Source organism: Pleurodeles waltl, chromosome 3_1 (assembly GCF_031143425.1).
Source record: "Pleurodeles waltl isolate 20211129_DDA chromosome 3_1, aPleWal1.hap1.20221129, whole genome shotgun sequence".
Classification (NCBI taxonomy): Eukaryota; Metazoa; Chordata; class Amphibia; order Caudata; family Salamandridae; genus Pleurodeles; species Pleurodeles waltl.
Genome location: NC_090440.1, coordinates 30,879,924 through 30,891,957, shown reverse-complemented (window position 1 = coordinate 30,891,957; position 12,034 = coordinate 30,879,924). Strand labels below are relative to the sequence as shown.

Sequence of the window (12,034 nt, the reverse complement as noted above, 5' to 3'; positions counted from 1 at the left end):
TTTTGGAAGTCTGGAAGAAGCCGGGGTCTTCTTCAGCTGTCAATAGATCTGTGGCTGGGAGGTATCGGGCTGCACCGGCTGACCCTGGTTTTCTTACCAGACATCCAACACCTGAAAACTTGGTGGTCCAGGCTTCCTGCTCGGCAAGGTCTGCTCCTGGCTCTTTTCCATCTGTGCCCTCGGATAGAGACTCCAAGAAGATGGACATGGCACCCAAAAAGGTGTTCTCCATGTAGCACGGCATTGAAGTCCACCAATGCTACATGTATTTTAGGAAGATACCTTTATGCCCTGATGGACGAGATTGCATCAACGCATACGGAGGTCCCTCAGGGGCTGTTAAATCTAGTATTGGACGCTCAGGCAGCTGCAACTCTGGTTATCCAATCTGGGTTGGATACAACTGACTCCATTGCTAGGGCAATGGGCACTGCTGTAGTTACGAGGAGGCAGGCTTGGCTTCGTAACTCATGATTTTCCTCTGATGTGCAGTCGACCCTACTGGACCTTCCTTTTGTTGGGAACAAGCTCTTTGGTGCCAAGGCGGATTCGGCCTAAGAGAGGTTCAAGGAGAGCAGGGCCATGGCCAAGTCGCTGGGCTTGCAAGCCACTTCTGCCTCCTCCAGATTTTTTAGGAGGATTTGATTGTGGCTCCTCCTCCTCCTCCTCCTTTCGAGGGAAATTCCAGAAGCCTACCTCTGCTCTCTCCTATAGATCTTTTAGAGGGAGGGGTAGGGTCCGTACCAGGGGAGCCTCTCAGCAGCACTCTGCCTTTTCCTCTTCCTCTGGAGGGGTGCAGCAGGGGAAGCAGCCTTAGGCTTCCAACAATTACCACTCACTCCACTCCTGTAGGGGGGAGGTTACTGAATTTTCTCCACAAGTGGGAGGTCATAACTTCAGACTCCTGGGTTACCAGCATTGTGAGAAAAGGCTACACCCTTCCCTTTTGGGACTTTCCGCCCCCATCCCGCCCCGCCCATCTTCTTGTTCAGAAGAACACCTCCTGTTGTTGGAACAGGAGGTTCAAGTCCTCCTTTCAAAGGGCTCGGTGGAGTTGGTTCCAGAGCAATAAAGGGGTCAAGGTTGTTATTCAAGGTACTTCCTGATTCCCAAGAAGGATGGTCGTTTGAGACCAATCCTGGACCTAAGTATCTTGAATTGGTTCCTCAAACAGGAAAAGTTCAAGATGCTGACCCTAGCTCAGGTGCTTTTGGCACTGAACAATGGAGATTGGATGGTGTCTGTCGACTTGCAGGATGCTTACTTTCATATCCTGATACTGAGGTCGCACAGGAAGTATCTCCGTTTTGTGGTGGGGTCGCAGCACTATCAGTTTGCGGTCCTCCCGTTTGGTCTTACTTCAGCACCTCGAGTCTTCATGAAGGTGATGTCGGTGGTTGCGGCAGAGCTCAGAAGGAATGGGATAGCAGTATTTCCTTATCTAGACGACTGGTTGATCAAAGCCAGGTCTCCGGAGCTCGTGTTGCATCACCTGCAGTCGACAACCCAGTTGTTGTTCGACCTGGGCTTTTGGGTGAACATGCCCAAATCTCACCTAGAGCCCTCTCAGCGCCTCCTGTTCATAGGGGCAGTACTGGATACAACATTGAACCGAGCCTTTCCTCCGCCTCAGCGGATTCAGGACATTCAGGCGTTGGTTCCAATGTTTCAAAGTGGAGCAGTCATTCCAGTCCTCAAGGTCCTACGTCTGCTCGGTCTGTTTGCTTCTTGCATACTGTTGGTCATGCATGCTCGCTGGCACATGAGGGCTCTTCAGTGGTGCCTCCGAAGGCAGTGATCTCAACACAAAGGGGATCTCGAAGGCTCGGTGAGAATCTCCAGAGATGCTGCCATGGATTTGAAATGGTGGATTGCGGACGGCAATCTTTCCAGAGGAAGGCCGTTCTTGCAAGCTACGCCTGTGGCCACAGTAATAACGGATGCTTCCACTCTAGGGTGGGGAGCTCATCTGTGGGACCTGGAGATCAAGGGACTTTGGTCTCCAGTAGAACAGGTGTTTCATATCAATCTGTTGGAGTTACGGGCTGTACGTCTGGCTCTCAAGGCCTTCCTCCCGTCCCTTCTTGGTCAGTCGGTTCAGGTCCTGACGGACAACACTACTGCGATGTGGTATATAAACAAACAGGGAGGGGTAGGGTCGTACCTTCTCTGCAGAGAAGCTCTACGGCTATGGTCCTGGGCAAAGGACCATCAGATTTGCTTGGTAGCAAATTATCTGGCCGGAGTCTTGAACGTACGTGCGGACAATCTGTCGCCATTTCTCGGCCGATCACGAGTGGCGTCTCCATCCAGATCAAGTCCGGTTAATCTTCCAGATGTGGGGGTTTCCTCGGATAGATCTGTTTGCCATCCGGGAGAATTCGCACTGCCCGTTATTCTGCAGCCTCCAGTATCCGGTACAAGGAGCTTTGGGGGATGCGTTTCAGATGACCTGGTGCGACCAGTTGCTTTACGCGTTTCCCCCCATACCCTTGATTCCTTGTGTGTTGAGTAAAATTCGCCAAGACCGGGCTCAAGTCATCTTAATTGCTCCGGATTGGCCAAGGAGGGTGTGGTACTCGGACCTTCTCCAACTCTCACTGTGCCCTCCGCTCCGTCTCCCTCTCAGGGCAGACCTCCTCTCGCAGTCGCAGGGGCAGGTTTCACACCCCCACCTCCAGAGCCTGCACCTTCATGCCTGGAGATTGAACGGGGCAACCTGAGTTCTTTCTCTCTCCTGCCTGATGTAGTGGATGTTATCTTATCGGCCAGGCGACACTCCACTAAATCTATCTACGCTAATAGGTGGTCTAAATTTGTGGTTTGGTGTGGAGAGAGGCAGATTGATCCCTTACGTGCTCATTTGTCAGATGTTTTATCTTTTGCTTTGTCTTTAGCACAGAGGGGTTGTGCAGTGGCTACTGTTCAGGGTTACTTGTCTGCCTTGTCAGCCTTTCTCTGTCTTCCAGACCAGCCTTCTTTATTTAAATCACCAATAGTACTTAGATTCTTAAAGGGCCTTATGAATAAAATCCCTCCAACTCCTTTCGTTATGGCTCAATGGGATTTGACTGTGGTTCTAACTTTCCCTATGGGGGGCCCCTTTTGAGCCTATGCATTCTTGCCCCATAAGATTATTGGTTCTTAAAATGGTTTTCCTGGTTGCAATTACCTCTGCAAGGAGAGTGAGTGAGTTGCAGGCTCTATCGGTAAAACCCCCTTATACATCTTTTTATGGGGATAAGGTGGTGCTGAGGACGAAGGCTGCTTTCCTTCCGAAGGTTGTTTCACCCTTTCATTTGGCCCAGACAATTACTCTATCCACGTTTTATCCTCCGCCTCATCCGTCAAAGGAAGAAGAGAGACTACACCGCTTGGACCCAAAGAGGGCGCTAAGCTTTTATATAGACAGGACAAAGGATTTCAGGCTGGAGGATCAGCTTTTCATCGGATACGTGGGAAAGAGGAGAGGAAAGGCAGTCCACAAGAGAACACTCTCCAGGTGGGTTGCTCTTTGCATTAAAATGTGTTGCTCTTTAGCAAAGAAGGATCCTCCTGATGGTATAAGAGCTCATTCCACCAGAGCTAAGTCGGCCTCTTCGACCTTGGCTAGGGGTGTTCCTGTGGTTGACATCTGCAAGGCCGCAACTTGGTCATCCCTTCATACTTTTGCGAAGCATTACTGCTTGGACTCTGAGGTCAGAAGGGATGGCCATTTTGCACGGTCAGTGCTGCAGGATTTCTTGGTTTGACCATTCAGGCACCCACCACCGAGTGCGGTACTGCTTTGGGACTCTATTCATTAGTTGAGGAATCCACAGGTAGTTGTATCCATCAGAAGAATGAGTTACTTACCTTCGGTAGCGACTTTTCTGGTGGATACATTAGCTACCTGTGGATTCCTCGCGGTCCCACCCGCCTCCCCGTTGCCTGTTTGGTCTAACCAAGTAATTCTTGAGTGTGCTCCTCTTGGTTTTGAGGATTTGTATATATTATATATATATGTTTATATCTATATATATAGTTAATATATTTATTTACTTGTTTAAAAAAAAAAAAAGGGTAGGTTGAATTCTCAGAATGATGTGTTTGTTTGGAATATCATTAAATATTACTATTGTTCTTTCATCTCAATGGCCTATTATTCTCAGGCACGTAAAAAATGTTGGTACTGACGTCGGCACGTCGGCGAGGACCTCTTATTGCCTGTATGACGTCAGACGGCATCGCGTAGGCAACTGCTCGTCGACGTGCAGAAGCTAGGAAGAAGATTTCCGTTGAATGCTGGCGCAATGGGAGTATTCATTAGGTGAGGAATCCACAGGAAGCTAATGTATCCACCAGAAAAGTCGCTACCGAAGGTAAGTAACTCGTTCTTTAATAGCATTATGTCCATGGCAGTGAAGGGCTTAAGGACATGAAGACAACACCCGCTTTAGCAAGAGGTTTCTGTTGACCCGGTGACAAAGTTGATGCAGGATACATTTGGGACTTTCCTATGGTAGTAGTATGACTGTTTTGCCATTATCATGCTTTTGAATACTGTATTTGAGATTTAAGGTGACATTGCTATTTGCGTGCCCTCCACTTGAACGTCATATTGGTTCTGCATGGAATAGTTACAAGGTGTATTTTCTCTTCTAGGGAATGACGGCTCCAAACGGGAATGAACAAGAAGGAACTGACCATTTTTATCTCACGAAGAAAGAGGGGACATAAACATGGACTATGTTATGAATTTAGAGTTTGATAGGTTATGTGGAATACCCCTTCCCTAAGATTTCTGTGAAATAAAGGTTTTTTTTTCTAATTGTAAAGGCTGCTGATTAATAAAATGGACAAAGGAAATGCATAATCCATGGCTCCGGTCTTGAGATTGAATCATAGTTCATAATTTCAATAATTATCAAAAGTAAATGTGCTTTGCTAATGTGTCCCTCATTAGTGCTGACCTACCATTAGCATTTTTTAGTGAAAGCTAACTACCCAACTGCATCTCCAATAACTTTTTTTTTAACCAGTTTTAAATTGCATTTTCAATATCACAATCTTGAATAAATTACATCTATGAAAGTTACATTATCATTAGTAAAATCCGCAATCCAGCTACATCGTCATTAATAAAATAGTTTCACATCAGTATCAGCAGGAGTCCTTGGTTCAGTCCTTAAACAGCAACATTGGAAAAAACAAGTCATGTGTTGATGTTAACTCACATTCTGCCATTACCATAAGTGCTATTCAATCTTCCTATCTCAAGCAGGTACTGCAAACATTGAAAATCAACAGTGACATCCATGAAGCTATAATGGCCACTAGGAAGCTATTCGGGGACATCAAAGGGTGTAACAGAAGGGTGTTGTCACTCACCCATGGACAGGCTGGAAGGGGTTATGATGGAGGTGTGGGAATGTGGATAAAAGGGGATGGGGGAGGAGGGGGTTATGTCCCCGCCAGGGTAGGTTTAAGTACGGGCCACCAACTCTTGAATGTGTGCAAGTCAAGTAATAGTGCTTCCCATTCCACATTTCTGGGGTATTTGCGTAGTCCTCATATTTCTTGCCTCCTGAGCTCCTCTCCCTGTCCCCACTTCAGTATTGCCGCACACCAGTGGGCTATATCTAACAATACCTGGGCTTTCCAGTGCATGGCAATTAGTCTGCATGCTATCAGCAATGCTTGGTTATTAAACCGGTTAGCGGCTTTATCTGTGTTTGAGCACCTGAACAATCCCAACAGTGCAACTTCCATTGTGAACATATCCAGTCACCTCTCAGCAAGTTGGACACTGACACCCATAAGGTTACAGACTGAGCAACTCCAGAATACTTGCATCGTGTCAGCACCTGCATGTTGGCATCTCGGGCAAACAGAGGAGGACCCAAACATTTAGGACAGAGTTGCAGGAGTGAGGTAAGCTATATGAAATATATTATGCAGGATCTACTGAACTTGGTATTCTGCATCATCCTGGGGTATGTAAGTACTGTTTCCAGTATTTCCTTGTCGACTCGCCACCTAAGCCCCACTCCCTAAGGACTACATTTAACAGGTTGTGTGCGGTGTATGCTAGTGCACAAACAAACCAGGTGACAAGTCTACAGCCTCAACCCATTATATACAGTGTGTGTATGAGAGGGTGTTTATGGGGTTGCCATGGAGCCAAAGATGGCAGCCGTGGAGTAAATTTGCTCCAGGACCTGAATGCCGCAATCAACATTAATCCTGTCATTACACACACACACACACACACACACACACACACACACACACACACAGAGACACAGTGCTGCATCAGACTGTCGACTGGCCAGAACCAACCTTGCATACCATACCGGGCATGCCCGGCAGAGGGGGAGGGTGTAGGGAGCTGGCTACTACAAAGACCACAGCTGACACTAGCAGACTTTTACCCCACGGAACATGATTTTAGTCATCCTGCATACAGTGATCCAGCAACGTATTGGCGCGGTAGACTGGGAACACACCATGGGTAAACCAAAATCACCAAAACCTCACCCCGTCCACCCTATCCCACGCTCCATCATGGGGAGGAGCCTTGACACGGGCAAAGACCTCCAGCTCTCCACAGGACTTGGGTGAAAAACAGGCCACCATCCTACTTACCAATAAATCCTCTTGCTCATCAGTAGAAGCGCACATAAAGGAGATGTGTGGAATTTGGTCTCCTTCAGAAGGACCTGCGAAAATTTACTTCCCGGTTCCCCAACACAGAACGTAATATCACAGAGATGGTACCACAGCTGAAGACCCAAAAACAGACCACCCAAGACCTTCTGGACAAAGTGCACTTGTTAGGTACATGCTGAGTCATGCCAGGCTAACGCCAAGTGAAGCATGCCAATGAAACTCATGACCAGGTTGTGACCCTGCCATTAGCAGACTACCTGTAAAAACCAAAGATCACGGGCCAGCCCATCCACTTCTTTCTTCAACACTGTAGGTGGCTTTTTAATCAGTCTGCTCCACACTATTAACGAGGGCTTCCTGAGGCACCGTACTGCAGTATCTCTCGGATTGCCAGCCTAACTCTAGCAAATACACAGCTCGAATCCACTCATAAGGGGACAAACCTTGATAACTGCTGGTGTGGTGGTCCCCTACAAGAACAGAAATGACCCTGCCTACAGGCTGGATATTACAATTGCAATCTGCCATTCTTCAGTATGTATCACTCTGACCTACACAGCTAACTGGCCACCCCTATAATATCCGTCGCCTATTCAGTGTAATAGACCAGGCATCCACACTATATACTAGATCAGCCTAATAGTCTGTATTGATTGACTCTTATGGAGCACCTGTTTGCGACCCTATCATCCTTCGTTCTAGGTCCATGCCTCCTAGCTTACATCAAACTACTAAACCTAAACCTCTCTTCAAGGGTCCAAGAGGGCTGCCTAATATTGCCCCCCTTTCCTGTTGGTCGTGGTTAAACAGGGTTGTCCCATCTCCCCAATCCTGTTCTCCATATCCATGTAGCCAATGGCGCACTGCCTCAGTTGGAAGAGCCCCGTTTGTGGGGGGAGGGGGGGTGAATACAGCTACACGGAGGAACTTGGTGTTCCTTTACGCAAATTATGTTCTACTTTACATCTGAGATATGAAAATCGACACCACCTGTTCGACATCTGCCTTTCAGGACTTCGAAGCGGTGACTGGGCTCCAAGTTAACTAGGGAAAATTCTATACTTGTTCCGAGGTGAAAACCCACACCGCCAACATTGCCCCTACAGTCTTAGCTTGGAAGTCCACAGCCTTCCGTTACCTGGGGTGCCACTTCACCACTTGCAGGAAGACAAATTTGAGGGCAACTCTGTCAGCAGCTCCCCAGAGCCCTCACCGGCAAGATTGCATTCTCAAAGATGATAATCCTTCCCCAATTGCAGTATTTTGTCAACGTACCAGCCTTTCCACCATACCACTTCTGTGATCTAGATCATTTGATGGGGATACAATTTGGAATGATGGGTTGATAGTGGTTCAGGGAGGTTTGAGGGGACCCATGTTTCGAGTCTTACTACCTGGTGGCACAGCTTGATTGGGTGGCTCGATGGCTGGTGGGCAAAAACACATTTAAGATCACCACTGATGATGCCCTGCTCCTTTCCTGGATGGTTGTCGTGGAAATGTCTAACCAGAAACTTTCGCCTAACAAACAAACCAGATTGTTCCATATGCCCCTAACATTGCAATACAGGGCCTCACCAGCGTGTAGGGCTCATTGACAAGAGAGCAGCTACCAGACTGGCAGGCACACTCATTTGACACAGTGGAAGACCTCTTCCGGGACGGCCAACTTTTGACCAGGACTATGCCATCTCCCAGGACAATTCATCACATACTGATGCCTGCTACCTCAATGGACTCCCTATGGTAAATCCTTACAGAAAAAACTAGACACAAAGTTGTTTGTATAATATATCAAATGGTACACGGGTGACATCTTATCATTTGGCTTTGTAAAGCCATTGGAACACTTCGACATACCCCTGATGCAACTTAGGCAGTTCTGTACGGAGAACCACAGGAGGCATTTTCATGATCATCAATATGGCAGGGCCCTGGAATCACATAAGATGGTAAGACATAAAGCATGCTACAAGAATAACCAATAAGTGCTTCTACATAAGGGCTACCTCAACCCCTCCCCCCCCCCCTTAACAGAATATTCCTAGTGGCACACCTCACCTGCCTGAAATGCTCTTTCCCAGTGGTGCACCTTCAACACATGCTCTAGTCCTGCTCCACATTGGCACACTTTTGGGACAAGCTGCATAGCACTTTGGCCACAGTCCCATAACTTAATGCCACCGCACTAGGATTATTCCCATTGATGGAACCAACACAAAGTACAAGCCAAATTTGGTAAGCTGGCCCTCTTATTGGCCAAATGCCTCCTCTCTTTGTATTGAAAGGCCCCGCAACCGCGTCGCAGGCCCATGGCAATTGGCAGTGTCCTGCTAGGATGAGGCAGATAGGCTTGCACTACACTGGTTGTAGGCCGGCTGTATCAGACAGTGCCCCATCGCAGCAGCATGGGATGTGATGTTGCTACAATATAAGGCCCTTACAGCAGGTGCTTCACCTTGAAAAACCCATAACTCACTAAACCACAGCCTTACCCAATGACAAAGTGGAACCTTACCCATGCCAACGGAAGGCCCCATATTGATGAAGGCATCACGATTTCATCAGTTTACCCACACAACACCTCTCAATTCCCCAGTCAGATGAGAACTTCTCTTGCAATGCCCCTATGCAGGTGTACACATCACAAAGGAGAACCGCCACCTTTCTCCTCAATCCACCCATCCCCTCCTGTTAAAGCAACCTCTCATGTAACTACCCTTTATGTGCTGACTGTCACCAGGAACTTCATACAATTAAGAGGCCTGAAGGACAACCGACACATGGCCAAAGTTTGCCTTTCTGCTCCCAATTAGAGAGTTCAGCTCTTTTCAAAATAATTATTTGTTTATTTCCCAACACAGCACTTATTACATACAGCGTAACTCTGAGTGCTCCTGAATTCCTTGACCAGCAGCCTTCCACCATAGTTAGCCGCCCTCAAATTGCAAATAGTACCAGGCAATTTCCACTGCCCCAACCAGACAGCCCTCACAATGCAGTGCACATGATACCCCAAGCTGGAGTACGGCCACCCTCGAGTGACGTTCCCATGCACACAAGATTGCAAGGTACCTACATAGCTGATAGCTATGTATTGCATGATGTAATTCACTGCCAAATTTCCTTTTCCACTGTATAAACTATGTGTAATGTGTTGTTTGTCGCTGTACTGGCATATTGTCTGTGATGGCCCAGAGTATTTCTACGGTGGCCCAGCAAGCGCCCGTATGCCAAGAAATGACCTGCTGGAAGGGCATGTTCCTCCTGTAAGCATTTATAAGAAAATAATGTACCCCCCTGATACAAAGCAACTAGTGTACTTATGCCTGCCTCTACCCAGGCCCTCGTGCCCACGCTACCAAACATTTTGCTGAATGAGGTTATGTAGCTCAGTGGTATCTCAAGCAAAGAATCTGCGTGATGTATCGCAAGCTCTGATTAAAACTCTCATGTGATCAGCAATAATCCATTAGCATCATGTGAAAGCCTGTCCTGGGGAAGGAAGATCCGCTAGACCACAAAGTGTGCTCGGGCTGCTGTGGGAGATTCAAGTTCTTCTGTGTGATGACCTGACAAACAACTTGCCGACCAATGCACCTGGGCCGCCAACTAGTAATGTTCAAAATCTGGAGCCCCAAATACCCCTTAGTCTAGGGACAACTGTAGTTTACGGAGTGCAATGTGGCAACTCCCCTTGTTTTGAATGAAACTCCTTATGGCCAAGTGTAATGGTTGGGATGTGCCTCTGGGTGACAGACCAGGAGGTTATAGGAAAAGTAAAGTAGCAGAGGGAGCATTACCATCTTAGATAGGGACACTCTACCTTGCAAAGTGCTCCAAAAAGCCATGTGGGTTGCTATGCTTCTTATAAGGTTGTCATCTATTAGATACTTTGTCTCGTGATAGATGTTTATGCCAAGGTATCAAAACGTGCGGGGCTCCTAACACAAAGGATTGGAATCCACAATGAAATGCTGCTGGGGACAGTTCAGGTGCAGCATAAACAGGCATGATTTGGCACAGGTCACCCCCAGGCCAGAAGCAACATGAAACTCCAGGGGTATGTCTTGGATATCAGCTATGCCCTACTGTATGTTTCGGATGTAGAATAATGCATCATCTGCATATAACAAGACTACATGGATCTCCCCAGACAATGGGATACTCCAGGAACGCCCCTGCTGTTGGAGCCTCGGGGATAAGGGCTCCATTGCGAGGCCAAAGAGCAGAGGGGACAGCGGACAGACTTGCCACATTCCTCTGCTCACTCAGACACAGGGGAAGATACACTGGCCAATATTCACCCGCACTGTGCGTTCAATGTATATGAGTAAAATTAACGCATCTAGTCATCCCTTGATGCCAAAAGTAGTCATGGTCAAAAACGGGCAATTTCAATCCACTATATCAAATGCTTCATGCAAGTCCAGCACCAAGCATGCAGCAAATGGCAACTGGATCAGAGGAAGCTTCATTACCCTGTGCAGAAGGTGTATATTTAAAGTGGTGGTGGACCTACCTGTGTGCACCAGACGTGGCATGTGTTCACACAGCCTGCCCGTTATAACCTTGTTCAGGATTTTATAATCAGACCTCAACATAGAATGCGGGTATTAAGAGGCAAGCTCCATGGGGTCTTTCACAGGCTTGGAAAAGGATACTAAGATTTGCGGAGGGTGGGCAGAAGTCAACCGTCCGTTTGGAACTCTTGTTAAGGTTTGAGGAGTTTCAGGGCTAAAAGGTGCTTGTAGGCTTTGTAGAATTAGATTTGGAATTCATACCCAGTGTTTTATGAGTTGCTGTGCCCCGCCTGACACCGTCTCTTTCTCTCATGAAAGGGGTGCGTTAAGATCTTCCCTATCTAGTGGACGACGGACTACTAAGTTGACAGACGCAAGAAAGTGACATATTGCAACCTGACTGTCCATAATAGAGGGTCATATGCGGTCTGATAATGCATAGTAAATGCCTTGTGAATCTGACTGATTTGTGACAATTGCTGGTGAATCCCTGATTATCGTGATCTGTGTGGGCAGGTTCATGCTGCGCAGGAGCCAGGACAATAAACATCTGCATACTGCTTCGCATGGTACGCACGGATGTCGAGGTGTTGTAGTTGCTCACTCATTTGAGCATGTCTATGCAGTGCCTTAATCATTGCACCCAGCATTGTACAGTCAGCTTGGGCCGTAGTTTGCAGTGCACCCAGGGATGTCTAAATACAGGACATGTCACTGTGTGGGCGTGCCTTCACCCCTACAACCGCATGGATGCAGTGACCTCTGTGGATAACTTTCATCGCTTCCCAGTCAATTACCTTGGACACAGATGTTCCCCAGTTGTCGAGTAGGCTATGGGAGAGTGTCTCTGCTGTTGTGTC

General features: G+C 47.5%; 1 long non-coding RNA gene across 3 annotated transcripts in view; it reads left to right on the top strand.

Moving 5' to 3' along the window:
- The window catches only part of LOC138283720 (uncharacterized), a 40,808-nt gene extending 35,953 nt beyond the window's left edge, over window positions 1-4,855 (top strand). For all 3 annotated transcript variants that reach the window (XR_011201296.1, XR_011201297.1, XR_011201295.1), the window contains one exon: window positions 4,645-4,855. This is a non-coding gene — a long non-coding RNA (uncharacterized lncRNA). The remainder of the gene's footprint in view (window positions 1-4,644) is intronic.
- The last annotated feature ends 7,179 nt before the right edge of the window (window positions 4,856-12,034 follow it).